The sequence below is a fragment of the Cyrtonyx montezumae genome, unplaced genomic scaffold (assembly GCF_038088225.1).
Source record: "Cyrtonyx montezumae isolate F1298 unplaced genomic scaffold, pur_monq_1.0 scaffold_3, whole genome shotgun sequence".
NCBI lineage: Eukaryota > Metazoa > Chordata > Aves > Galliformes > Odontophoridae > Cyrtonyx > Cyrtonyx montezumae.
In genome coordinates, this window is record NW_027072034.1 from 4,381,581 (window position 1) to 4,409,359 (window position 27,779).

At 36.1% G+C, this 27,779-nt stretch overlaps 1 long non-coding RNA gene across 1 annotated transcript in view; it reads left to right on the forward strand.

The window, feature by feature from the left end:
* LOC136053271 (uncharacterized) overlaps positions 1 to 27,779 on the forward strand; it is a 594,366-nt gene that overhangs the window by 149,146 nt on the left and 417,441 nt on the right. The gene's annotated exons all lie outside the window — the stretch shown is intronic.

Here is a 27,779-nt window from a genome sequence, read left to right on the forward strand (position 1 = left end):
CAATTCAATTATTAGCCAAGGCAAGCACTTTGGTTTTCTGTATGTTCACTTAAGTTTTCATTTATTTTACTTTTAAAATTACAAAATGCTTAGATTTACTCATCTATCTGCAGGTGACATGATGTGCAGAGGCAGTGAGAAGAATGAGTGTGTTCTAAAGTCCGTGGGAGACTAGCAGTCAAAGTTACTCTTTATATTAGTACTACTGTGAATCACGGTTATATGTCTTCATGTTGAGATAATATAAGCCTAACAAGAGGAAGAAAACAGTATGTTCACTGAGCTCTGAATGTATTTTTCCTCAATTCACACACCCCAAAAGGCTTTCTTGCTATTTTGCAAGAAACTTTTTTCCCATTATTTTTTTTTTTTAATTCAGTTTTTAAAAGCTTGGTCTCTTTTGTTTGCCTGCTACTCAGTCACTTGGAATTTAAGTTTCAGACACTGAATTTCCTCTCAGAGTACCAAATCTTTCATATCTTCACCATCCTAACCTCTCCAAAAAGAATTATTAAACGTAAAAGATACTTTTTTCTCCACAGCAAAAATCATCAAGCATTTTTGAACGATGCATATTGGAAACTAATTCCCATTCCTTTGAGTGCTATAAAAGGGATTTCTGTTGTGGCTATTTTAATTTCTACTTTTACTGCTTGACTATCAAAACTTCAGAATTCACATGAATATGTACTGTTTCTCCTCCATTAAATTTTTCCAGTTATGTAAAAACTGAATCTAGTATCAATACATGTTTTCCAGAGCTCATCCTAAACCTAATTGGAAAAGGTAATAAATCACCCACTGATTTATTTTTAAGTTAGTAAAATTTGCAAGATCTTTAGAGCAGGAAGCAAAACTTTGCATTTTTAACATTTTCTTTATTAGTGTCTTTGGGTATTACAGCAGGATAAATACAAAAAGATAATGCAAGATATGACAGCATTTTGCTAGAGGCAGCTACATATTAATGTTGCGGAAGAGGGATTTATGAGAAATGTGAAAGCATATATGTATCTTGTATTTTAAAGTAAAGGTTTTACAGTGAATTTTCAAGTGCATATGTGTATCGATTTTGCAAAGAAGTTAATTGATCTGTTCCTTTTTTAGATCTCCTTCTTTCTCATTCCTGTTGTCAGCTCAAAAAAGTTGAATCTCAAGTTTGTAAGCACAGAAGAAAAAATAAAATACTGCCTCTAGAGCTCTCATCAAAGGCTTGCTTTCAACAAATATTCTAATGAGAGGTAAATGAACAATGAATTAAAACATGATAACAAATATGTGATGAACTAAGGACAGGATAAATCAATAATTGCACTCAAGCTCTGTAGAAATTATTCCATCCTAGATTCTAGCAGGAGACAATTTGCTGCAGTATTTTGTGAACAGAGCTATCCTGCGGGATCAGGCTGCAAAGGACATTTCAGTGGGAGGAAGAGAGCAGTAGGAAGAGCAGTATGATTCATGTTCAGCATCTCAAGTGGAGGATAGAGCACAAGGTTTGAATAATGAAACAAAGACGAGATATTCAGCATGCCAGGAAGGTTTCTGTTAGAGAGCTGTTAGAATTATTTAAAAAGGTTAGTCTATGAATAAACATGCTTCATCAAGGTCTCTTACACATGCAAAGGGAGATGCTAATGAATAATAAAAGAGTAATGGGGACTGGCGAAGAAATTAATGTTAATCTTATCCAAAGCAGATACAAATTAATATTGGAGAAACATTTTTGTAATCACTTCTCAAGGCAAAAATTCAATTAATGTGACTGAATCAATATTTCAAATCTCGGTCCCTTGAAAGTATACTTGTCTCTCTTCATATCAGCATGCTCTCCTGTGTGATCAGCCTGTGTTATTCAAGTCAGTGCTCAGGGAGACTTCTTAATGGTCTGTTTTTGAGAAATTTGGTCCAGTTCTATAAACTAGAGTGCTGTGTTTCAAGCTTGCCTCAGGGTATGTTTCTGTTAGGAAAGCTCAGTTTACATAGGGTAATTACTATATAGAAAATAGATATTTGAGCCAAGCATAGCTTTGCCTTGAGCTTCGGGGCTTTTACGTTTATATTTTCTTCTCTCAAAGATTAGCTAGTATCCTCTGTTTGGACAGGATGAGATATCAGTATATGCGACATTACACTTCAGAATATATACTGAAAATGCATATTTTTATAGCAGTGAAATACACCCAGGGAAAAAAAACAGGAAAACAAAATATGGAATAAAACAAAACTCTTCACCAAAAATGTTGACTCTTCAGAAGAAACAGCTGTTCTTGCCCCAGCTAATTTCAGAATAGGCTACACTATATAGATATATGAGAGAGAACCTCCTTCCTTACATATAACTTTGAAGAGCAAAAATGTCTTTGCAAAGATCACAGGAATTATGACCTTACTGGTACACTTCAAAAAAGAACACAAAGTATCACAAAATGGTTCCTGCTTTCCATTATTTTGTCTTTTCTCTCCTCATTGGTATAGATGAGTCTTTTCAAACAGTAAGCGATCTTTCTTGTATACTATACAATATAAATGCCTGTCATATTTTGTTTAAGGTGTCAGAGAATTGGGAAAAGTTTATGAAACTAAATGGACTCCTCAAATAATAGTTTTGCAGCTCTGGTAGATTGTGTTGTTTATGTTGTGATGCCTTGACAGGTTTATACAAGCAGAGGTTCTAAAGCCACCATCCCATGATAAATTGGAACGTCTTGAAGCATGGTGCAGTTGAAAATAGCCTCGTATGCTCTTGTTTTCAAAACCACATAGTGACCCACTCTGAATCACCCTATTAAAATTACTTCATGGAAATTCTCACACTGCACTTTTAATAGCTAGGTTATCATTCCCATAATGAAAGAAACATGAAATGGTTTCCAATGCTGAATGAGTTCCCTAGAGATTTTGGATTTGTCTCATTATTTAAAGCTTTTCCATCACCATTGTAATGCCTCTTCTCATCTTTGCTTCTCATCTGAGTGGAGAAATTTCTGTCAACAGCTTTAGTCTGACTAAACTGGCATAACACCGAAGGGAGAATATGCAGTAGATAAGATTACATTTTTTTCCATTTATGTAGAAAATTATACACAGTGTCCCTGCTTTAAAAAGGATTACTATACGATGTGGACAGCATTCTGCTCTCTCATTAGAAGAGAGAGAATACAATTTTATTTCTCTAAATAAGTCTGGGTTAGGCAGGGAGATCAGTAATTTCAATGCTTCTGCATTCACAATGGAAAAGAAATCATCATTTGTGTATTCTTATCAGAAGTCTTAGGTAACTTCAGCATTCAGTACTGATCAGAATAACTCCTGGCATTTTGCAACCAACCACATGCCTCAGTAATTTTATACACAGGAAGGAACAGTAGAATAATGAAAGAAAATATTATTAAAATAGTTTTATTTAAAGCAAAACTTTTAAAAAGAGGGAGAGAAAGAAGGAGGAATGTGGGGACAAAACTTCCCCAAATACGTCCCCACATTCCTCCCTCTCTTCTTCCTTTTCTGACATTTTCAACAGCTCACACACCACGTGTGACGAATATTTTTTCCAATATACTCCAGATACCAGGGCCTGATTTTTGAATTTGCTCTTTGAGAACTGTTGCCAACTGTGGCTGTGCCAAAGAAGATACCTAGGCTCAGAAAAAAAAAAAAAAAAAAGCCACAACCAATGATCTAATTTCATAAACTAGCCAAACACACAGCTACCATATATGCCCCACTTTTCTAGATTTCTGTACCTCTGTGAAACTAAATTAAGGTAAGTATGAAGTTGTGTTCCAGTGCCTATGGCAGGCCACAGCAATAGTATTGTGCGTTTTACCTGGATAAAAAAATGCAAAAGTTATGTTGTCAAACTCATTTTCTTCACACCACACCAAAACATATATAAGGCAACTAAAATAAGATGTTCATAGAAACATAGAATGGCCTGGGTTGAAAAGGACCTCAAAGATCATCTAGTTTCAACCCCCCTGCCATGGGTAGGGTTACCAACCACTAGACCAGGCTGCCCAGAGTTAGTTTCAACCCCCCTGCCTTACTTCTAGGGAGTTATTCTTAACCAAGTTACTCTTGCTTGAATGCCCCCAGGGATGGAGCATCCACAGCCTCTCTAAGCAACCTGTTCCAGTGTGTCACCACACTCTTGAGTGAAAAAATTCCTCCTAATATCTAACCATAATCTCCCCTGTCTTACTTTTAAACCATTCCCCCTTGTTCTATCACTATCAACCAATGTTGAATCATATGTCCCAGAAAAGCTTTAGTTTTCTGTTGAATCTAGCCCTTAATCGTCTGATTTATGGATGCTAGTTTAGAATCAGGATCTTTCTCTTTGCCTTCTGGTGAACTGAGTGGAATGGAGCATGGTTCTTTCCTGTCCTCCATCACTGGAAACAGAACAGGGTAGTGATATTTTCTTGGCATCAAAGAACTTTCAAAGCAATGGTGTTATGTTTCGGATGACAGTTCCCACTTCAGGAGAACGTGACACTGTGTCGTCAGTACAGATCAATAACAAAGGAGCTGTACGGGTGAAAATAGATTGTGGAAAGGAAGGAAGAATATTATAATTTAAGTATTATTATTATTATTTTTAATTTAAAACAGATTCAACCATTGGCCATTAAAAATTGCTGTTAAATTTAAAAACAGTTCAGACTCTAACACATCAGAATCCAATATAGCCAAAATTTATTGTGGTATTAAGGCATGCTGCTCAGAATCACATTCTGAATTTTAATGTCTTATTTTTCTTTGTGGTGAATGCTACTATGTCTTTCACACCACAGCACTGTTCTTTAGCCACTGTTATAAATCACACCATTGCATACCAAATTCCCATTTGGAGAGTAAGGACAGTTTGCCCTTAAGACATTTCCACAACAACTATTATCAAGTTATGGGAACCATGAGAACCAGCACATTTGTCATAGAAACATAGCAATTAATTCCATTTTGAACAATGACAAAATCATTTGAAAATGTCTAAAATAGGATAATACAGAAATAGCTTATTTGAGGTATTATCCCATTTTAAAGGCCTCTCTGCTCCACTGTATAACCAGTTTGCTCTGGCAGTTTCACAGAAACAAAACTATTGGATCTTATTCAGTTGGTTTCAGCCTTAACTACAGTTAACCAGATTAAGCAATATGATGCCCTAGAGACAGGCTTTTTCCCACTACTGAAGTATCTATGAGCTTAGAACCAATAAAAAGCAAACCAATAAAAGGGAGAAAAAAATACCAGTTACAGAAAATATTATTACTTAAAATATGAGATGAGTTACACTGAGTTTATTTCTGTCATCAAGAAAGATAATTTAACTGTCTCACTTAGCTACATGAAACATTAAGAGATACCTTTTTCATCTTGCAGAGAACGTCGTTCACTGAGAGTAAGCTGTTGGAAATTTATTTCACCTGTTTTTGAACCAAGGGTGCAGCATCTATTCATCATCAGTGAAAAGAAACTTTTCAATCAGGTGATTCTGCAAAATTTGTGTCTAAACTAGAACTTAATTGCATTTATAAGGATACATTTCTCTTAATAACTATAGAGGGAATTGAGACAGCTGGCTCAATAGGCATTTTTGTAAGCATTTGATGCTAAACTAGAGACCACCAACCTGTGATAAGTTTTTCTGCAAACCATGAGTAATGTGCCTTCCTTAAACTCCTTAAATACTGTGATCACAAAATGAAAAAGTAGGACTCCTGAAGCAACTTCCTTTGATGAACTATTAATCTAACTTAAGCCTTTGTTAAGACTGATTTAACCTTTCACAGCTTTGTGCTTAAAATGTTGACATATTTTCATGCTGAATTAGTCATCCAGATTAACCTCTTTGTTTGCAAAGTTTACATAACCTTTGAGAAGAATGTCACAAAAATTGGTCAACATTTTTAATGTTTGTGAAAGTTACACTAAGATGACAATTGAGATTTTTAAATGCAGCAAATTAGATGGTTAATTCCAATAGATTTTGTGGGAATTAGATATCAAGGGGCTGTGGAGATACCTAACTTGATATATTGTAATGATAAATGCATAATTGCAATCCCTAGAAGACAAGTAAGAGATGTATATCACAGACCAAAGGGTCTTCTTAATCCACTAAATTGTCTCCTACTGTAGCAATTGCCATGGTAAGATTTTCAAATAAATTCTCCCAGCTCCTATCAATTACAACTGAAGGGTTTTTTAGCCAGAGAAGATATCTTAATATTTGATAGCTCTTGATATTGTTTTCCTCCTGAATCGTGGATTTATCCACTATCTTATTGAACTTTTGTAGGTGTTCAGCATATGTCTTGAAAAATGGAATGCAATTACACAGCTTAATTAGAAGTAATATGAAATATTGCTTCTAATTAAGTCTAGCCTCCTGCACTAGTTTCATTTCAGATTCTTCGGATTTTTTGTTGGAAGATACAATGAAAAATCTTTCCATGTTTATCTTCACACTGTGTGTGATTTTACAGACCTTTGTTGTATCCTCATTCAGTCATCTGTTTTCCAGGCTGAAGAATCCCATGTTTTGATCATCCTTGTTCCTTCTCTCCATGTTCTTGTTCAGTTTTGATCTTTTTAAGATGAGGGACTCAAACAGCACATAGTGCTCAATTTAAAAAACACTCAGCGGATTTATACTGTCACATTGCAATGCTCTCTGTTTTATTCTGTATTTCTTTCCCTACAATTCCTTACATTTTTATTTGCTTTTTTTAACTGCTACTGAACATTAAGTAGATGTTATCATAGAACCATCTGTAATAACCCAATTTCCTGAGTTGTAGCAGCTATCTCAGTGCCCATCATTCTCCTTGTAAGGCTAGGATTGTTTTCTCCCGTGTGGATCACTTTACATTTATCTACATAGAATTTATTAGATTAGATTACACTGATTAGAAATGTGAAGAGAATTAACAATGGCAGATAAAAAAATGATGAAAATATAGCTTATCTAGATGACGGTGAGTTAGATGAATATTGAAATCTTCAAGGGCCTTATAAGAACTTAGACATGACTTGTGGTTTACTTGAGAATCTTACTTTGCTTTAAAATAAATGTATGAAAGCATTTACTAGAATAGTTTGTAATTAGGAGAAATTACAAATGAAGACAGAAGATTACCCTGTTTATTACAGAGTCTACTGAGAGTGTCTTTACTGGCATTTTTTGTGTGTAAAGCTCCTGTAACGTGTAGAGCATTAAGCTTTAAAAGATCTTGATTTCTTAAGTTAATCCTGCCTCCCTTAAAAATGATCAAAAGCAATTTTGATGAATTCACTTGGTGTGAAATGCACAAGCTGACATGCGTCAGGAAAGAACACCTGAGCCAAAAGCAAGTTCCAGATTCACTACCCCTTGGGCTACTGAAAACTGGACTTGGAATTAGAAAGCAATATAAATGGCTTACAATGAATCATTTTCACTGGCTTCAGGACAAACTGGGTGACCTAATTGACAGTTTATGTGTCTAATTTATGTCTTTATGAATCATCAGACAGGCTTATCCAAGACAGCAGATTCTTCTGACTTCTCTGAGACAGTTACATTTATTAAGATTCCATGCAAACTCTGGCAGAATACCTGTCATTGCAGCAGATGTATCAAAACATGTATTTTGGATTTAGAAGAAATGGAGTTTACTTTACAATACAGCTACAAATTAAATTTATACAAAGTAGCCTGTATAAAGAATCTCAGAGCACTTTTCATTAAAAATATCTCAAAAAAAAATTAAGAACTGTACTGAACTTGAAATTGAGAAGCGAGTCTTAAAATTAAATTGAAAAGTTCTTTTACCCCTCAAAGAACTTTGCTGAGTTGACAGTTCTGATGTGTGAAGGAAGTGAATCCCATAGACAAGTAGTTTAAAAAGCAAAAGATAAAACCAGAATTGAAAGGATATAGGGTAAACTAAGGGTCAGCTGGAAACCTCCGAGCAGAAAACTTCAGTCAGTACAAAGTAGAGAATATCGATATAATTGAAAATGGATGAAAAAAGGCTGTGAATTGCTTCTAAGAAGTAATAGGGCAGTTTGATGAAGTGGAGAGGACAAAAAGCAGATTAGAAGGGATCAAAGAAAAAGTTATCCAGAAAGAACTCAACAGTAGAAATCAACAGCTCACTTCAGAAATTTTTAGATTGAATGGAATATGTTCGGGATTTTTGTTTGTTTTGTTTTGTTTTTTTCTTCAGGATGAGACAGCAGAGAGTAGAGGAGATTATTTATTGCTTCTTAAAACTGCCTCCCACCTGGAACCACAGACATCTATTTCCTAGTTAGAGGGGTGACATCACAGTATAAACATTACCTAATAAGAAAATAGACGAAAAGGGGAAAAAAAAAAAAAAGTGTCAGGTATATGAGATGAATGCTGAGAAAGCAGAAATGTCTGAAGCATTACGGGAAGTTCATAGGTTCATAGGTTCATAGGTTCATAAGGTTGGAAAGGACCTACAAGATCATCTAGTCCAACCATCCTCCTATCACTATCCCTACCCAACTACTAAATCAAATCCCTTAGCACCTCATCTAAACGCTTCTTGAACAGCACTAGGGATGGTGCCTCAACCACCTCCCTAGGCAGGCAATTCACCTGGTAAAACAATTTGGCTTCTACAGCTAAAATTCTCTTAAAATTACTAGAGTATTCCTCTTCAGCAGTTGATACCAGCAAGATGTTGTCTACAACTACCTGAAGGGAGATCACAGTGTGATGGGAGTCGGCTTCTTTTGCCAGGTAGCAGTGATAGGAAGAGAGGTTGTTATGGACTCCAGTTGTGTCAGCTGAGGTTTAGTTTGGATATTAGGAAAAATTTCTTTGCAGAAAGAGTTGAGAGCCATTGGATCAGGCTGCCCAGGGATGTGGTGGAGTCATCATGTCTGAAGATATTCAAGAAAAGGGTAGATATTGTGCTGACATGGTCTAGAGTGGTCACAGGCATGGGTTGATGGTGGAACTAGATGATTGTATTGGTCTTTCCAAGGTTAATGATTCTAAGGTAGCAGCACGTATCCAAACTAAGCTATTTTGAACTATGCAGGTCACTGCAATGGTCTATTAAGAAAGCAATGCAGAAAAGGGTACATATACTTCCTTTGATTTGTATTTTTTCATCCTGTTTAAAGCTTGTGAGCAAACTATGTGATAGTGAAAAACTTGTGTTATTTTTCACAACTTAGCTTGAAAAAGGCAGTTTATTTTTAAGGCAGGAATTGACTTTGTGTCAACAGACATCTAGATTTATGTTCTGAATCTGACTTCTTCAAGATGTGGATTTCTACCACACTCTGTATGTGCAGTTTGCTATAGACCTGAAAAAAATTGTCAGTGCTCTTCTGAATGGGGAACATACAGTAAGAACAATGATCTGAGCAATCCCACTGATGAATGCTGTTTGATGTTAAGGAAATAAGGCAGATAAAGAGATAGGTAATTTTATAAACAAAAGTTTCAAAAGTTGTGAATGTATCTTTAAAATCATCTAGCCTGACAATTTGCTGATGGTTTGCAGCAGTGAAAATGTGTCTGTTATGTAATTGTTTAAATATGGACTTAGTTAATGAGTTTTGTTGTTTTACACATTACAGGTACGTGGTATAATTAATCAGCTGAACACTCAGAAAAGATTTATATGTGAATAAATAGTTTTCTAAGATGTGATTCTGTGAATCCATCTGGAAGGCAATATATGGCACACATAATGCATGGAATAGGTAGGAGGTGTCCTCTGCAGCCCATGTCTGCAAACTGTTGTGTACTGAGAATCTTAATTATCAGTCTGTTTCACTACACTTTCATGAAAGAATTGTGAAGGCAGTACTTCACAGGCATGTGATTATTATTTTATTATTTGTTTATTTTTGTATGTTGATTATTTTTGTATGGTCCTATCTTAAACTTCCTTGATTTTTTTACATTTGCTTCTCTGAAAATGACACTCCACCTTTCTATTTCTTTCATAACTTTCCTCTGTAGCAAGGGTGAAGTGTAGCACTTTGTCAGGTAAGTGTAAAATAAATACTAATCTAATAACAAGTGAGAATTTCAGTCTTTCACTATTCAAACTCTGGTATTCCTCCAAAGTGAAATCTAAATACCCAGATTGTCAGTGAGTGAGACATAAAACTAGGTGCTTGCCTCACTTCTAGATATTCATGGTAAAAAAACAGTTGAAAGTTGTGTGTAAATTTTAGGGAAACAACACACACATTAAAATAAACAAACAAAAGCTAGAAAGCTCTGTGGAGATCTGAGTTGTCTTTGGAAGTGGAAACAAACCATCTCCATCAGCCCACTGCTTTGTTCACACTGTGATGTGTGTTCACCCTTATTCCTGTGCTTGGGTAACTAGCACAGGGCAAATCATTCCAAAAATTTTATCTGTTCAACTAATCCTTTTTTTGTTTTGTTTTGTTTTGTTTTGTCCTGAAGAGAGTGGACTTACCTGCTTCACATACTGGGAACATTGCTTCTATCGTGCTATAGCTTAAAATGTGCCCAGATATTTTCTGGAAGGCTGTTAGCTGGCGTATGCCAAAACCTCACCAGGCAGTTGGATTGCAGTTACACTGTATGGGATACTGTACCCCATGCTCAGCCTTGAACTGCCTGAGCTATACCTATTGTAATAGGCACGATAACAGTGTGCACATGTCTAGAGGGCACAGGAGCAGTTTTAATACGCCCCCTGACTTAGCCACTTATGTGCCATCTGTATACCAATGTGTACATTAAAAGCCCATGGGACTTTTAAATCATCAACCTGAACACTTCCACCTTAAGATAAACACTATCTAGAGAACTCGATATTACCACAGTGTGGTCTGGCCCTCTATATTCTTTAAAAAAATAATAGGTAAATTTAAGGATTTTAGATGAATGTTGGAGATTAGTTGGATCGTGCCTAAGGCCAAGTTTAGCATAAAAATTCCTTAAAAGATGAGAACTATAGTCAGCTGTAACAATGTATGGAAGAACAGTATGTTTACGCACAGCCACTACATATTTCAGAAGAACAAATTAAACAGTCTGTGCTATCACATAGCTATGAAATGGTAGTTGAGCAGTAGGAATTAACCAGTGTTTGAAAATTTAAGTAAGATACAAAGTACTTGAGCCCTGCAGAATTAGGAGATATTGATGGATTATTCTTTCAACAGTACACATTCTGAGTACTTACGAGTGTTTTAAGTTCCATTTATACCATCACTTTATCTGTAGAAATCATTTTATTGTAGTTTTCTGGATAACATTTACCTTCCATGCATTCTTTAAGTGGAGGATTACTCCACAGGATCCTGCAGTGTTCTTCAGGACAAAAAAGGAAAAAAAGAAAAAAACATTTAAACTAACTAAATAGATTTCCTCAATCTATCAGCTCGGATATACTGAGCTTATCTAAGATGGCAAAAGTTACAGACCAGAGAATCTAAAAATACTTTGAAGTCACAGTTAGTGACACCTACTTAATGAAAAGGAAAACAATTGGAACTTGTATAAGCAATATATACAATATGTTATCAGGCTTTGAAATCATAGAAGGGCTTGGGTTTGAAGGGACTCCAACAATCATCAAATTCCAAACCCTTGTGACAGGCAAGGTCACCAACCTCAAGATTTGGCACTAGATCAGGTTCCCCAGGGACCTATCCAACCTGATCTTGAACACCTCTAGGGATAAAGCATCCACAACCTCTCCAGGCAGACTGTTCCAGCACCTCGCCTCTCTGTGAAGAACTTCCTCCTGATATCCAATCTAAACCTTCCATCCCTGACCTGAAAATCACTCCCCCTTGTCCTATCCCTGTCTACCCTTGTAAAAAGTTTTTGTTTCCTTTTTATAGTCCAGTTTTTAATACTGGAAGGCTGCAATGAGGTCCTTGTAGCTTTCTCTTCTCTATGGGAAGGAAGGGCTGGGAGCTCCAGCATGAATTCTATGAAACAAAAGCTATTCTTCAGCTAAAGAAGGAAAAGTGTTTTGTATTAAGTAAAAGAATACAAGCTAGTTTTCATTGAAATCTTACCTTGTCTGGTATGTAAAGAAGTGTACAGTACTGATAAACATCACAACCTATTTCAGCGTACTCTGAAACTGACAATCATAGGGTCAATATGAAGGAAAGGAATGCTGGAAAGATAAAAATTTTCTGCTGAGGTGGGTAATTGAGTGGATGCTGGGACTAGATAAAACAGTTTTGCTTTCCGTAAATAGGAAAAGTAACATTAAGTTCTATGATTTATTACCATAAAAGAGTCAGCCCACTTAACATTGTGTTTGTTAAATCTTGAGGACTGACAGCAGCTCAGGACTTAGTGCAGATTTTATCTGGCATGCCACAGATGCACTTTGTCTCTGTCTCCATTGCCCCAAAATGCAGATAGCAGTACAAGTGAGGCACATTCCCATCTCTCCACTAGAGACTACCACCAGTCATCTTGTGCTCAAGCAGGATATGGCTGAGTTATCTCCTGACAATGACAGCAAAATCATTTAAAGGGGTAGTGTATTTTTTTGTGAAGATCATAAAAGATTATTATAAGAAGAGATTAAACCTTCTCAAGAGGAGGTTAGTATGCCTTAATTTATTGAAGTAATGGTTTGGTTTTTTTTTCCTACAAAAAAAATCTACACAAACTTCTTGATGAACCATCATTCTGAAACAACACAGCAGAGCTGACTATTCAGTGGATAGAATTGTTTGAGTGGTCACTGCTAGAGGTTTGTGGTCATTTTATGTCCAGTGATGAGTGGTATCCCCTGAAAGTCCATCTTGTGATCAGTGCTCTTCAGTGTCTTTGACAGTGACTTAGACAGTGGGATCAAGTGTACCCTCTACAATTTTCTGATGATGTTAAACTGAGTAGTGCAGTTGATACAATAGAAGTAAAGGTTGACAACCAAAGGGACCTGGACAAACTTAAAAAGTGGGCCCAAGTGAACATAATGAGGTTCAACAAGGGCAAGTACAAGGTGTCGCACTTCAGTTGGGTCAATCCAAGATATATATATGGACTGGGAAAAGAACTCGTTGAGAGCAGTCCTGCAGAAAAGGACTTGGGTGTTCCATTGTACAAAACGCTTGTCATGAGCCAATACTGTGTGCGTGCAGCCCAGGCCAACTGTATCTTGCATCAAGAAAGGTAGCCACAGAGCAAGGGAGGTGATTGTCCCCTTCTACCCCTTCTTGTAATGTCCCACCTGCATGCAGTACTGTTTCCAGGCCTGGGGCCCCTAAAAAAGGAAGGATGTGGAGCTATTGGAGTGGGTCCAGAGCAGGGCCATGAAGATGATCAAAGGGCAGGAGTGTCTCACTATGAAGAAAGACTGAGGAAGCTGAGTTTGTTCAGACTAGAGAAGGAAAGGCTCTGGAGAGATCTCCCTGTAGCCTTTCAGTATTTAAAGGGAGTTTATAATTAGGAGGGAGACCAACTTTTTATGTAGCTAGGTAGTGATAAGAGAAGGAGGAATGGTTTTAAAAAAAAGAGATTAGATTTATATCTGATATTAGGAGGAAATTTTTTCCTCAGAATGTGGTGAGGCACTGAAACTTTTTTCCCAGAGAAGCTGTGGATGCCCCATACCTGGAGTTTTTCAAGGCCAGGTTGGAAAGAGTCATGGAAAACATAATATAGTGGTTGGCAACCCTGCCTGTGGCAGGGGGATTGTAACTAAATGGTCTTTAAGGTGTCTTACAACCTGAATCACTCTATGATTCTATTATTATATGACTCTACGATTATATGATTCTATGATTCTATCAACAACCCTAGAAAGATGTTGCACTGTAAGTGGCCCGTCTCCAGAGTGAAGGATGCATGAGTGATGAACTGAATGTTTCAGGCAGTGAGTAATGAAAGCTACTGTGAGAGTATGACAAATATGCAATTGGAGGAAAATGATGTATGCTTGAAAGAATGTTTATCAGCTTCTCAATATCAAAAAAAAAAACAACCCTCTCATTCCTCTATATGTAAGAGGAGTGCTTAGGTTGGGCTGCCTTCTCTCTTCTTGTATTATAGGTGCAAAATAATTGGCAAAGCCAGAACACATGGTAGAAGTGCACATTTCCTAACCCTTGCAGGGGTTTTTGTATGTTGCTCTGAATGTAATGCCTCCTATTTATTTCCATGAAAACTGCAGTAGATAAAGAAAGCACAATAAAACCATTTGATAGAAAAAAATCTCAGCTACAAAAAACTGTTTTTCAACATAGTCAATATAATTTGCTATGAATTTTCACCAGCGATGGACAAGAGCCTGCATCCCAGGATCATAAATATCTGACCCATCAGAGGTGAACCACTGTAGCTGTGACCAGTGCTGAAACACACTACCTACTGCCTCACTGTCCTCACATACACTGGTTGGTCTCCTTAAAATTCAGGAAGTGTTGATGAATGTCAGTGTATATGAGTGAAAATTTTTCTGCACAGAGAAATTTAATTACATACCTTTGTTTCATACAGCTGAAAAGCCAAAGCTTGAGTTGAACTAAGCTTGGTAAAGAAGAACAAGAAAAGCTTCTACAAGTACCTCAACCAGAAAGGGAAGATATATCTGTCCTAGTGATTGACACAGGCAAGCTGGTAACAACAGACAGCGAGAAGGCTGAGATACTCAGCAGGTTTCGCCTTGATCTTCTCTGATAACTGTTAGTCACACAGCCCTAAAATGATTGTTCTGGAAGGGGAGGAGTGGAGAAGCAATGTACCTTCTGTAAGCGTAGATCAGGTTTGTGACCACCTGAGGAACCTGAGCATCCACAAGTCTTCGTATCTTCATGAGATGCATCCCAGAGTCCTGATGTAGTCAGCCACTCCTGATGTTTGAAAATCCATGGGAGTTAAGTGAAGTACCTGGTGACTGGAAAAAAGGCAATGACACCTTCATTTTTAAGATGTCTGGAAAGAATGACCCCAGGAACTATTGACCTGTCAGTCTCATCTCTGTGCTCAGATCCACCTGAAAGCTATGCTAAGGCACATGGAAGACAGGGAGGTGATAAGGGAGAATCAGAACAGCTTTACCAAGGCCAAATCCTGCTTGACCAATCTAATAGCCTTTTATGATGGTGTCACTGTATCAATGAACGAAGGAAGAGCCACTGATTTAATCTATCTGGAATTCAGTAAGGCTGAAAAGATGAGTTACGGATATAAGAGACATGGAATGTACTAGTAGACATCAACTGTGTCTTTCAACACAAAAAAAACATAAGACACTAAGTATGTCTATGAAGATTAAATTCCAAACAAACAACAACAATAAAAAATCACAAAAACAAACAAATGAACAAAAACTACTAATAGCTGACATACCCAAAGAAGCAATTCTTCTCTTAGTGAAGAAATATTAGTGAAATTTATTGTTATTGAAAGAAATTCACCCAAATTCAAAGGGAAACTGAAGAATTGCTTCAGAGAGAGTTGCATTTGTTTTTACTATAAAGAAAAACACCAAGAGTTTTATCTATGAGAAAACTGTAAGGAAATGTATCCTATATTCAGTCCTGAAATGCATCTGTGAACACCCCGGAGAACAGGAGTTAGTTTAGACTAACCCTTTGGCTAAGCCATTGTAGCAGTGTTTTTGAATATTGTTCAGTCTCTTCACATCAGAATAACTGTATGAAAATGTACCTGTACAATTACATTTTACACAAATTATTCCCATGACTTTTTCCTCCCCTCTGTTCTCTTGGATTCAGAGTGGAAGGAAAGAACTATAGCAAAACAGGATCAGAACCTGAAGCCATCCATCCACTTGCATCTTTTGCAACTTTTCTGACTTCTATTTAATCTGTCAGTATTCATATAGTTTCAAAGTATAGATCGTTCTTGTTTACTTTATTTTTTGGTATTTTTGAGAGGAGAGCAGGACATAGTCTTTTTTTTCACTCTGAATTTTTCACTTTGCTGAGAAGTTCTCTGATGGTTCTACTCTTTTCTTCTTTAAATAGTTATTAATTTTATTGATTTCCTTTATGTTTTATAAATAATCTAATAACCAGATTGTTGTCCCATTTAAACTGAATCACCCTCTGGAAATTGCTTGGAAAACAAATGGATGGACTCCACAAGGTATTTCTAGATCCATTGTGTGAACATTATTTTCTGTTAGATCTGAATCTGTGTTCAGCAGTACTACACTTTATCTAAGAAAATGTCCACCCAACTTTTGATTTGCTCAGTAACTGTGTATTCTGGTCACTGAAAAGAGACTGCATATTTCTATATGGAGAGCAAGTCAGATTGTTCTTTTCTTGGAGACATGCATTCATGCTTTTCAAATAGCTAGCCAGAAGTTGTTCAGACTCAACAGTCTGAAACAGCCTGTGTTAATGTTTTATAACTAGGCTTATTACCAGGAAACTTTGTTTCATCTGGAACTTCAGTGTCTCTGGTTGGTTTAGAGTTAGGCAAAGTTTGTTTGTATCTGACCATAAAAGATTGTATACAGACAATTTCTGCTGGAACAGCAAGCTACAAGATTGTTGTATGACCCCCGATAAACCTGCTGTCCTTAGTTTATACAGCCTATTCTACCACATTTAAGGATTTGTACAGCTTCAAAGGGTGAGAAGGGATTGAGTCATGATAGAAGAAAATACTTTCATATATATAAACATATATATTTGGATTATTTTTTTAGAGACTTACTCTTCCAAATCTCTTTTTAAATATTGATGCAAATGTCTAGGCTTATATTTTGAAGAGGAAAGACGCTTAGATTTAAAAGCGTATCATCTTGCATTTAGACTAGGTAAGAATATTGGTAATTATTTTTATGCATATTCTACCTAAATATGTATGTATCACTTTAAATTCAAATAGCACTTCACAGAGATTTAAAAACTCAGACCTTCTCACCCCAGAGCTTGTATCAGACAATATACGAAGAGCAGAGAGGAAAGTATCTGTGATGCAAGGTGGGGTAAGTTCTACGACTAAGATAATACAAGTCTCATTGTATTATAAATGGAACACGGCAATCTGATGGTTTAATTTAAGAACATGTAGGGCATGAGGGAGAAAAGCAGATAATGACGGAAAGCTTAAGAGGAGGGATTTGGATGAAAAAAGGAGAGCATGCAATATTCTGCAAAAAATATCTCGTAGTGAGGCAAGTCCTTTGAAGTTGCTCTAGTTATTAAACTGGAGCTAAGCTTGGCCTACAAGGCCTAAAATATCGTTCTGACACAAAGCCATGGCCCAAGGCAAGGTTCTCTGCATAAGTACATACAGCTAGCAGGAAACTCTGGGATGCATTGGATATACCCACATTGTCTTCCGAGAGCCTGAAAGTGGAGGTTAAGTCACGGCCAGAAGGTGCAGAAGAGTGACTGCTCAAGCATTCCAGTGAGTTTATAGAGAAACAGAAAGATGGACAAAGGGACACAGGTAACAATGGTAGGAGGTGAGGAGCAGCACTGTGCTAATTGCTATTCTTGTGCTTACTCAGAAAGAATCCTGTAGGAGTGTTTAATGAGAATGATGGTTCCATGGCTGAAAAGCAGGGATTGTTTTTCAGTGTCAGACAGAGGCAGTGATGGCTGTTCTTTGTAAATACCTAAACAGTCCTACTCAGCATCACTGTGGTGATGGGAGTCCTGTGCCTTGCCTAAATTCCAGTTTTCTTTTTGACTGTGAAAGATCTTTCTGATGATATCAAGTTTTTCTTTATGCCACTAACTTGTAAAAGGACAGAATAATGTTTTTTGTGGTTTGTAATCTTCCTCTTGCTCATATTGACACTAAACTAGAGAAAACCCTATAACATTGTTAACAAAGCTACCTTTTTTAAGAAACATTTTATTTCCCATTTAAGAAACATTTTATTTATTTTACTTTAGGAAAGACAAAGGTAGATACAGATTATGCTGCCAGTTATTTCAGAGAAAAGTTTTCACTGAGAAAATAATTTTTTTATATTAGCAATAGAATACACTGGTATCTAATTCAGTTTCTTTGAAGTGTGCAGTCACCATCATAATTCTAATAAATATTTTCTTTAATATTCCGTTGCTCTGTATTTATTATCCTGATGTAACATGGTATTTATTGAGCTGTGTTTTGTTCTGAAATACAGCAAGAACTGCTTCACAATTCAGTTCTGTGAGTGTGATTTCTTAAAAATGGTAGATATGTTTGTCAAATGTTAATGACTCAAGCTCTGTTTATTTCTAAACATGCATATAATGGAACTTGGAGACAGTGCACACGCATGCACATACACACAAATATAGAAAATGCTTCAAATATGCATTTCTCTCTCTCTGCTTGTGTTCTTCTCTAGCCTAAGGGCACTTCGAAGGATATCACTAGGGCTAAAAAAAAATAAAAAAAATTTGTTCAACTCAGCTGAAAGTACTTGAATTCCTGCTCAGCTGAAGTTCAGCTCAATTTCATGAACTATTAGTCATGCATGAAACAGATCCACATAAGTATTTAGGCTCCTAAAACTGGTGAAAAGCCTAATTCCCTTGATTCAAGTAAATGCTGGGTCCCTAAAGGACAACTTAGAAAAAAAGTAGCAACTATGTTCAGGAAATATCTATCAAAACTATACAGGTTCCTGGAACAAGACAGTCACAAAACGGTGATTCTCTTGCAATTTCTAAATAACAGTAGGCTTTTAGTAAGTAGACAGCCTGATCATCTAGGTCTCTTTGTGAGTCTTAAGGCTCCATGTTGCAAAACCTGAGATCTTCCAATGATTATTGACTTGAGATTCCTTGTGTCTTAGCAGCCAACATACTGAATGCTGGCATACTAGCAGAGCATGTCAAAAAACAAGGAAACAATACACCCTGTCTGGCCTTAAAAGCTCTTTTAAAATGGTATGTCAGTGAAGGTTTAAAAACTTCATTCTTAGATGTTGACATCACAGTTTCCACTTACTGTTATGGAAACAATGTCCTGTATAGTGTCATAATACTGAGAGCATTCAAGGAAAAATAGGAAGTCCTAAAAGTTATCACAAGCCCTCATCTTAAGATGATCTAAAGCTCTAAATCTTCTGTTTTAGTGCACTTTTTTTCTGTCACAAAACCATGGAGTGTTGAGAATGAATGGATATCTTACCTGAGGAAGATCATCCTTAGAGAATTTGTGACTCAAAGAAGAATAAGTACAGAATTCCTTCCTGTGTTCTTATGTTCAGCTACCTGCTTATATGGTTCTAAGGAAGAAAAAAGTTGCTTGAGTTTCACTTCTGAAGCTGTTTATGTATTTTACATGAGACAAATACTGAATTTCAATCCTTCCATTAAAAGCAAAAAATTCATATTTGAGAATAATTTAGGATTTGCATCCCATTTTTCTTAGGTACATGCAGCCAAAACCTTTTAGATAATTCTGAAGAAGACAGACAACAAAGATACTCCTTTATTTGTTAACTTCTTGCAGTGATACAGAGCATGTTCTGAATTTTGGTACCACTGTATTCCACATTCTTGGGATACTCTGTTGTCATATGGGAGAGTACCCAGTTTATTTAATTTGGAAATCAAGGTACAGGTGATTTGTACTCAGCCAGATATTTCCCTGGTACGAATTCAGACTGCAGCAGGGAAGCATGCCAGGTTATATGCTAATAAGTTTTGCCATGCTCGTTTGTTTTCTTTTCTTTCATTTTTAATGAGATCCATTTGCTCATTGTTCAGCATTTTGGAGATACAAGAATTCCAGCTTCTCAGCTTTGTATTCAGTGTACACTTAGGGACCAAAAAAAAGCAGATAAAAAGAGAGCAGTGTAATTGTCTCAGGCTTTAATGACTTCACTAGAGATTCAGAGTGTGAACTGGCTGTGAGGTTAGAAGTCTTAAGGCCATCTTCCTATTGCGTATCTCTTTTTATTTCAGCAAAAACACTGTACTTCAGTATCAGAAATGTTCCATGCCATAACACAAGGAGGGACCTATTGTTTTATCTCATTTTTGTTCAGGATTCATAACCAACAGACGTGTACTTCATATCCAACAAACCTGTACTTCAACAATTCATACAACAAACAATTTTTGCTATAAAATCTCTACTTTGTGTTTATTTCCATTACAAGCAAAAGAATAGAGAAGAACCCAAAAGCTACACTTATCCACGTTGCAGTATATTTGGGTTTACTTATAACCAAAGCAAAAGTGCAAAGAATGCATCATTAGCCTTAGTTCTATGCACTTCAAAAAACATGCACCAAAAGAAAAAGGAAAAAAGAAAAACCAAGTAGAGGATGTAAATCTGGATTAGTGAACAGAACAACATGCAGTTCATAAATGAAAAGGTAAGTGCACATCGTATAAATCTGCTTGTCTGTGGAAGGAAATACTGTCATAACATCTTTAAGATGTGACTAACAATCTAAGACTTTATCACAGAAAAATTCAGACACTGAAATATTTTCATCATCTGATTATAGTTATGAAATCCATATGGAAATTGTAAAGAGTCAGGGGAAATCATCTGGAATGCCTGGGGGTGTAGGGAAAAATAATTAACAACTCAATTTAAACTGCTGATTTAAGACTTGATAATCTTATTTTCTGATATACATTGCTCGCTCCTGGGACCATCCTGTCAGCTTTGTGTCATCTTCCAAATATGTTAAATACAATTAATAGTATGGCTGAAAGTTTTAATTGATGATGGTGAACACAGAAAACATACTGTGTACTGAAGTGTACTATGGGTCATACCAGTAAGAACTTTAGGAAGATATAATACACTGTGGGCAGACTGAGCTAGGGGTCTGCACCTCATTCCACTTTTTTCTTTACTCTTAAGAACATTATATGCTCTACTTAGATGATCAATTGCAATTGACCAGAAGTATTGTACTGCTCTTACTTTGCTTCAATTCCATACCTACCCCTACCACATTTAACTTGAAATTGTTACAATTTCTTTAAAAGTCATTAATGTCTACAAGGTGTTTTTTTGTTTGTTTGTTTGTTTTAATTATGAGCATTACTAAAAAAACCTTTATATAGAGATAAATACACTCTGAGATTACTTGAGAAAAATGGACAATTAGGTAACCCAATGGCTGGTGGAGATTAGTATAGATAAATAGAACAAATATTGATTAAAATGAGTAGTGTAAGCTACTACTACACACTGATAGATTTGTAATTAAGTGCAGCCATGTATAGAATAAACCTGAATGTTACTGGAGTAGTCAAATAAAAACCTCCACTTGGTGCTCTATAACCACAAGAGATACCTCAAAGGTGTATTTTTGTTTGAAGAGTAAGATATAGAATAGAACAATACTGATGACACATATTTCAAAAACTCAATATTCATTGCTACAGTGTTCATTTTGATGTGAAAAGATATAGCAGAAGAGAAACAGTCCAAGGAACGGAAATGAGAATCCTTATAGGCTTAGGAAACTTCCATTGAAAGAGAGATCAAAAAGATTAAGTCAATGTAGTATATGGAAGAGATGAATAAAAGATGGCAGTCCAGAGTTATATATAATAATGCTATAGCAAACAACAATCCATTTGGTCATAATGCCTGCCTTCCTTACACATAAACACATAATTTAAGAACAAGGAAATTATAAAATTAACTGCTGAAGTTTTTTGAGTTTCCCAGTCTGTACTATATTATTTATCACACATTTTTCTCTTAGGTTTCTATATTTTTTTTTTCTGAAAGGCTGTCACTGATCTAAGTAAAAAATTATCTTAATGTAAATTAACTTTTTTATGACCAGTATCAGCAATGAAAGTTTAAACTTTGCATGTTTCCAATAAAAAATGTTCAAAGCTTTTATTTGTGAAGGAAAACAAAAGTTAATGTCATCATAATCCTAAATAGATAAAGCAGTGGTGGAGAAAACTGCAAAGTAAATATGAAATTTAATAATGGTCCTCCGACAGCTTGTTCTCAGATTGTTAGGAATTCATTAAACAATGGTTGAGCAGAATAGACAATTAAATTATTCTTGTATCAAGAATCTATCCATATTATGAATATTGCATACAACAGTGCACATTTCTGAAGAGTTGTCAACAATTTCCATTACAAAGAATCAGCGAGGGTCTTGATTTCAGCCTCCAGATATATCCTTCTTTTTTCTCAGACATAATAACAATAATTACAACAATAATTGGGATGCTGACACATACAAACAGAAAATACACAAAAACATAAGAATTTCATGTAACCTTGTAATGGCTTAACCCCAGCAGGCAGCTCAGAACCACACAGCCACTCACTCACTCTTTCCAGCAGGGATGGTGAAGGTAAAAGTGTGAAAACTCATGGGATGAGATTTAGACAGTTTATTGGGTAAAGCAAAAGCTGTTCATTCTAGCAAGACAGCAAGGAATTTATTCACTGCTTCCCATTGGCAGGCATATGTTCAACCCATTCCAGGACAGCATGGCTCATCATGTGGAATGGTTTCTTGGAAAGATAAAGCCCTTCATTCTAAATATCTGCACTCCTTCCTTCTTTGCCAAGCTTGTATTATTAAACATGATGTTATATGGAAAGGAATATCTCTTTAGTCAGTCTGAGTCATCTATCCTGGCTGTGTCACTTCTTGGCAACTTGAACACACCTAGCTCCTTGCTTGAAGAATCCATGATTCTGTGTAAGCACTGTGCAACAAATAAAACAAATGATGTGTTGTCAACACTATTTTCATCGTAAATCTAAACCATAGCTTCATATGAGCACCTATGAAGAAAATTAACCCCATCTTAACCAAAACCATGACAAACCTTTTAAAGACTGTATAGACAGAAGCTTTTGTCAGTGGCTTGACAGATATTTCAGATATACATTTTCTGCATAATTAAGACAATTGAACAAACACATAAACACAGGAAGAACTGATAAAATGTTCATACCAGAATAAAAATATGTCAATAAGATTAAAAGTCAGTCAAAACAGGGACAAACACAAGTAGAATTTACATTGCAGTGTATCTTGATGTAGAACGAACAGCAAATGTTATGCTAAATTTATCTCATAATAGCATTCAGTCCTGTTGTCATTTTAAACTTGACTTACGACAGATAAGTACTAATCAAAGGAGAATCTGAGAAAGAAATTTTCTGCTTTACTGGACACATAGTCAAACAGACCAGCTATTTATTAGGAATCAACTATGTCACTGAAAGACACTGATGAATACCAAGCAGCATGCCAAAAACAGGATTTAGGAAAATTCTGGATTCATTTCAGGCAAGAAATTGGAATACAAAATACTCTTTATTTTGTATTTAGGACTAAAAATAATATCCAGTAAAATAATTCATAATATAATATTGATGATACATATCCAGCATTTTTTAAATTAGAATAATGATGGATATCTAAGATCAAGATGACCAAAAGTATTATAAATAAAAAAATAAAATGGATTTAAAACAGCTTTGAGATAATGTGATCCTAAATCCATAGTTCCAGAGGTAAAAGTATATGCAAAATACAGATATGTCTGTTGTGCAGATTTGCACCTCTCACATTCAGATACAGAGAATTAATGAATACAATGAGCAGACTGTTGCCTAATCTCCGATGTCAGGCTTTTCAAATTGTAATTCAAAACATGAATACTGTGATCATCTGTCAGATTTGGTAGCAGCTGCCATGACTGCTTTTCTTGATGTCTTCTGCTGCTTCTTTGTCACTCTTCTACCCTCTTCATCACTGAGAGCACTCCGGTTATTCAGCTGTCTGTAGGCACAGCAAAACATTCTAGTATGGTCTCCCATGCAGCCCCTACAGCATTACAGTCTCACTGGAACACTAAAGAATGACAGATTGGCCACTTCTAATTTCAATGCTAAGATCCTGACTATGTCCAAAACTTGCAAGGCTTTCCCACACTTTCAATAAATCTAAAACTCATTTAGATTGTCTCTTCTTTCAGCATGAAGAGTATTCTCTCTACCCTTGACAAGTGCAGTGTTGCCTCACTTACATACAATTATGATTATTTTTCTCATTTATTGCTTGGCAATGCCATGACCCATGCACACATTTTTTGGTGCTTCCCTGCTTTGCTATTATTTCTCACTTCACACTGCCTACCTCCTGAATCTTGTTTCAAGATTTCTTCTTTACATTTCTTCTCTCTGTATAATGCTTTTTATTCAATATCATGCATTAAGACTTGGTCTGTCTACTGACTCATCCTGTCCACCTCCATTATATGCTCATTACATTTTCAGAAAGCATACTTGCATGTGCCTTCAGAATGCATATATATATATCAGACGAAGGCTAAATGTGTACCAATAAGAATAAAGAGCGTTTCAACATTTCTATGCCACGTATTTTAAAAAGTGTTAAAGTGTTTTTATCTGGGCTGACTTCATTTCATGCAAGATGACGACGTGCTTGTTCTGCTAATTGAGGTACATTGGCATCAGCTACGGAAAGATGTGTGCCAGCTGGGAAAATTTTATCTGTACTGGTGAGACATTTTGTATGCTGTTGAAGAAAAAAAATCATCTGTGCTCATTGATCTAGAATGCAATGAGTAGATGCAAGATGAGCTGATGTTTATAAACTTCATTCAAGCAACCAAGAAATTCTTTTCTCATCACTTTGGCTGAAGAGAGGCCAAGTCACAGAAATAAGGTATTCTTTGTATGTCCTCACCGCAGAGTGGCAGAATGATGTTCAGGCAAGGATTTGCTGGGGATCTGTGAGGAGAAAGGAGCAAGAAAGCATGCTTAGCATTTGAATTCACAATATTTTGTGAATAGGTGTTTTTAGGTTTTTTTGGTCACCTACTGCATGAGACAGTTGTATATCCTACCCCTCTGGTTGAACCAGAAGGAAACTTTCATTTTCAGTTATAGCATCAGATCTTTAATCTTGGGTTATAGATTCTTTGTTTATCTATCAGGAGCAGGAGAAGAAGAAAAATGAGAGTGAAACCCCTTCTTCAGGACAATGAGTCAGAAGGCAAGATACACAATTTATTCTTGACAGAAGTCAAAGGAAGAAATAGCTACAATCTAACAGCTCTTGGACAAAGAATTGGCCTTCACAACCAGCCCACGCACTCAATTTGGACTCCCATCATAGATTTTCACCAGAGGTCAAGGCAGTCTGGATAGCTAAGAAAACTGGTCTTGCAAGTATAGGAAAGTACAAAAGTAATTATTAGATCCGCCTGCATTTCTGGAGGTGCTTGTATAGGTGCCTTGGAAGTACCTCAGGGAGAAACATCTCAAGGCTTTTGACGTGTGATTTTCTCAAAGACAATTTAGAAAGATACATCATTACTGAAAAACAAACAAAGAAACAAACAAAAACAAAACAGCCAAAAAAAACAACCAAAAAACACCCAACCATATATATATAACATAAAATACAACCCTAGAGCAAAAAGACAGTAAAGGTAGTTCCAATACAATATTGGCAGATATAGGAGAAATACAATAGATATGGGCTGCAGAAAATGAGCAGGCTCACACACCCTCTTTAAATAGACTTTCTCATTGCTCCTGAAGCAAAGTACTGGACTAGTTGTACTATTGGTCTGATCCAATAGGAAATTTCCACCATTTTAAAGACAAATCTACATTTAATCCATAGGAGGACAAAAAGAACATTATGTCTTTTTCTCCAAACCTCTGAAACATAGTGTTTTCATGATGAGATGATACCTATGAAAAACTGGGACTGTGTGCTCTTTGTATACTTCTTTAGTATATACAATCAGACAATGAAATTAATATTTCAAATTTTATTCATTTAGACAGTTATCTTCTGAAGGGTTTTAATTTTGCGGGCTAGGGCAAATCAGACCAGGGAATTTACTATTCTTATTCTTTCAATGTTATTTAAGGCTAGGCTAGTCTTGGAGGGCATTAATCTTCTGTAAGTCCCAGAGGGAAGAGAACACATTTTCCAGGCTACTGGTGGAATCCATCTGTCTCTGCAGAGGAGATTTTTCATTGCCTACTCACTGAACAGCCTAACAAGGAATGGAGTGGGCTGCAAAGCTATCAATGAATTCTGGAAGTGTGCCTTGCCCAGAAATCACATTTGAGCATCTTATGATCCTTCTGCACAAAAAAAAATTAGAAAGTCCAACACTAGAGATTTTGATCAAAAAGCAAAGTAGTTTCAGACAAAGATATATAGGTCTACAAACTTATCTCTCCTTACTTCTTTGAGCCCATACTAAAGTACCAACTGTAAATGATATATATAAGGAACTTTCCAACTACTGAAGCCAGTAAGTAAGAAAGTCTGGAATATGTCCAAAATTTTAATGTTAATAAATACACAATATATTCAATTTATGTAACAGAACTGTGAAAGAAAAGGCATATGACGCTGTTGCTCAGAAATAAGACTCTTGGCTTCCTTCTTGAACATGCAGACAGCATTAATTTAATCTCTTTCTGGCTGCAGTTCCTAGAATCGCTTTTGTCATTTCTGATTTTATAGTTTGCTATCTTCTGCTATGCCTGTGCTCAGATTAAGGCTGGAACGAATAGTGCCAAGAGAGTTTAAGATGTGCCTGTACTTCTTGGAGAAGGCAAATGTGAGCAAATACCACCTTGTTCTGCCATCCCAGAAACTCATTTGTCTTATTCTAGACAGAAACTGTGGTGTGAGCAAATATATGTGCACGTATGCTCAATAAGTTTAGCTCAATAACAAGCTGAAATTCAAACCTTGTCTGAGAACAACACTGTACATCACAGACCTCTGCTGTATGGCAGTTTAATTAGATTCTTTTTTGCTCTTTAAAATGTCCTCATATAAATGCAGATATAGTATATTTCAATAATAAAAAAAAAAACCAAAAAAACAAAAAACAAAAAACAGCCTTCCCTCTGGCAGAAATCTTGAGCGTTCCCTCCAGCTAACTAATAATAGCTAAATGTTAGCTGTCTTTCAATGTTGTTTGGTACCTCAGGGCTAGAATAGACCCCATGGAAGCGAAGGTACAAACACCAAACAGGTTTTTGTAGTCTGCCAGGTAACTTCTGCTAAAGGCAAGGTAATGCAGGAAAAGAGGTCAAAACATATAGCTTCCAAATAATGTAGAATTATGCAAATAGATTATCTCAACATGAACATAGACTCAATACTGATGTCTTGGTAAGCTGTTCAAAAGTATAAACTCTTTACTCCATACATAAAGATTAGTTTCAGCATGAACATATATAATGTTTTAGGATACCTTTTCTTTTCTGTGGATATGAGATGGTATAAACAAAATCCAGTGTAGACATCAGGTTGTTTTCTGACAGTGTGCTCAGGCTCTGGAACAAGTTCCCCAGGGCAGTAAGGAATTTTGGGTAGTCTTGTGTTGAGCCACGGGTTGGGCTCAGTGATCCTTGTGGGTTCCTTCAAACCCAGGATATTCTCTGATTCTATGATTAACAGAAAACAGGGGAGAATTCTGACTTTGAGATGTTTAACACAAATATTGGAATGAAAAAGGGTAGGATTCAGTCTGAATGTCAGTTAACCAAATTTAACTGCATCTTCATAAGTTTCTACCCAGTATTCTCTCCTCTTAAATAAATAAATAAATAAAACCTCTTTAAATGCAGTGCACTTTTCTTTCTCTTTCCTTCTTTCTTTCTTCTTTCTTTCTTTCTTTCTTTCTTTCTTTCTTTCTTTCTTTCTTCTTTCTTTCTTTCTTTCTTTCTTTCTTTCTTTCTTTCTTTCTTTCTTTCTTTCTTTCTTTCTTTCTTTCTTTCCTTCTTTCCTTCTTTCCTTTCTTTCTTTCCTTCTTTCTTTCTTTCTTTCTTT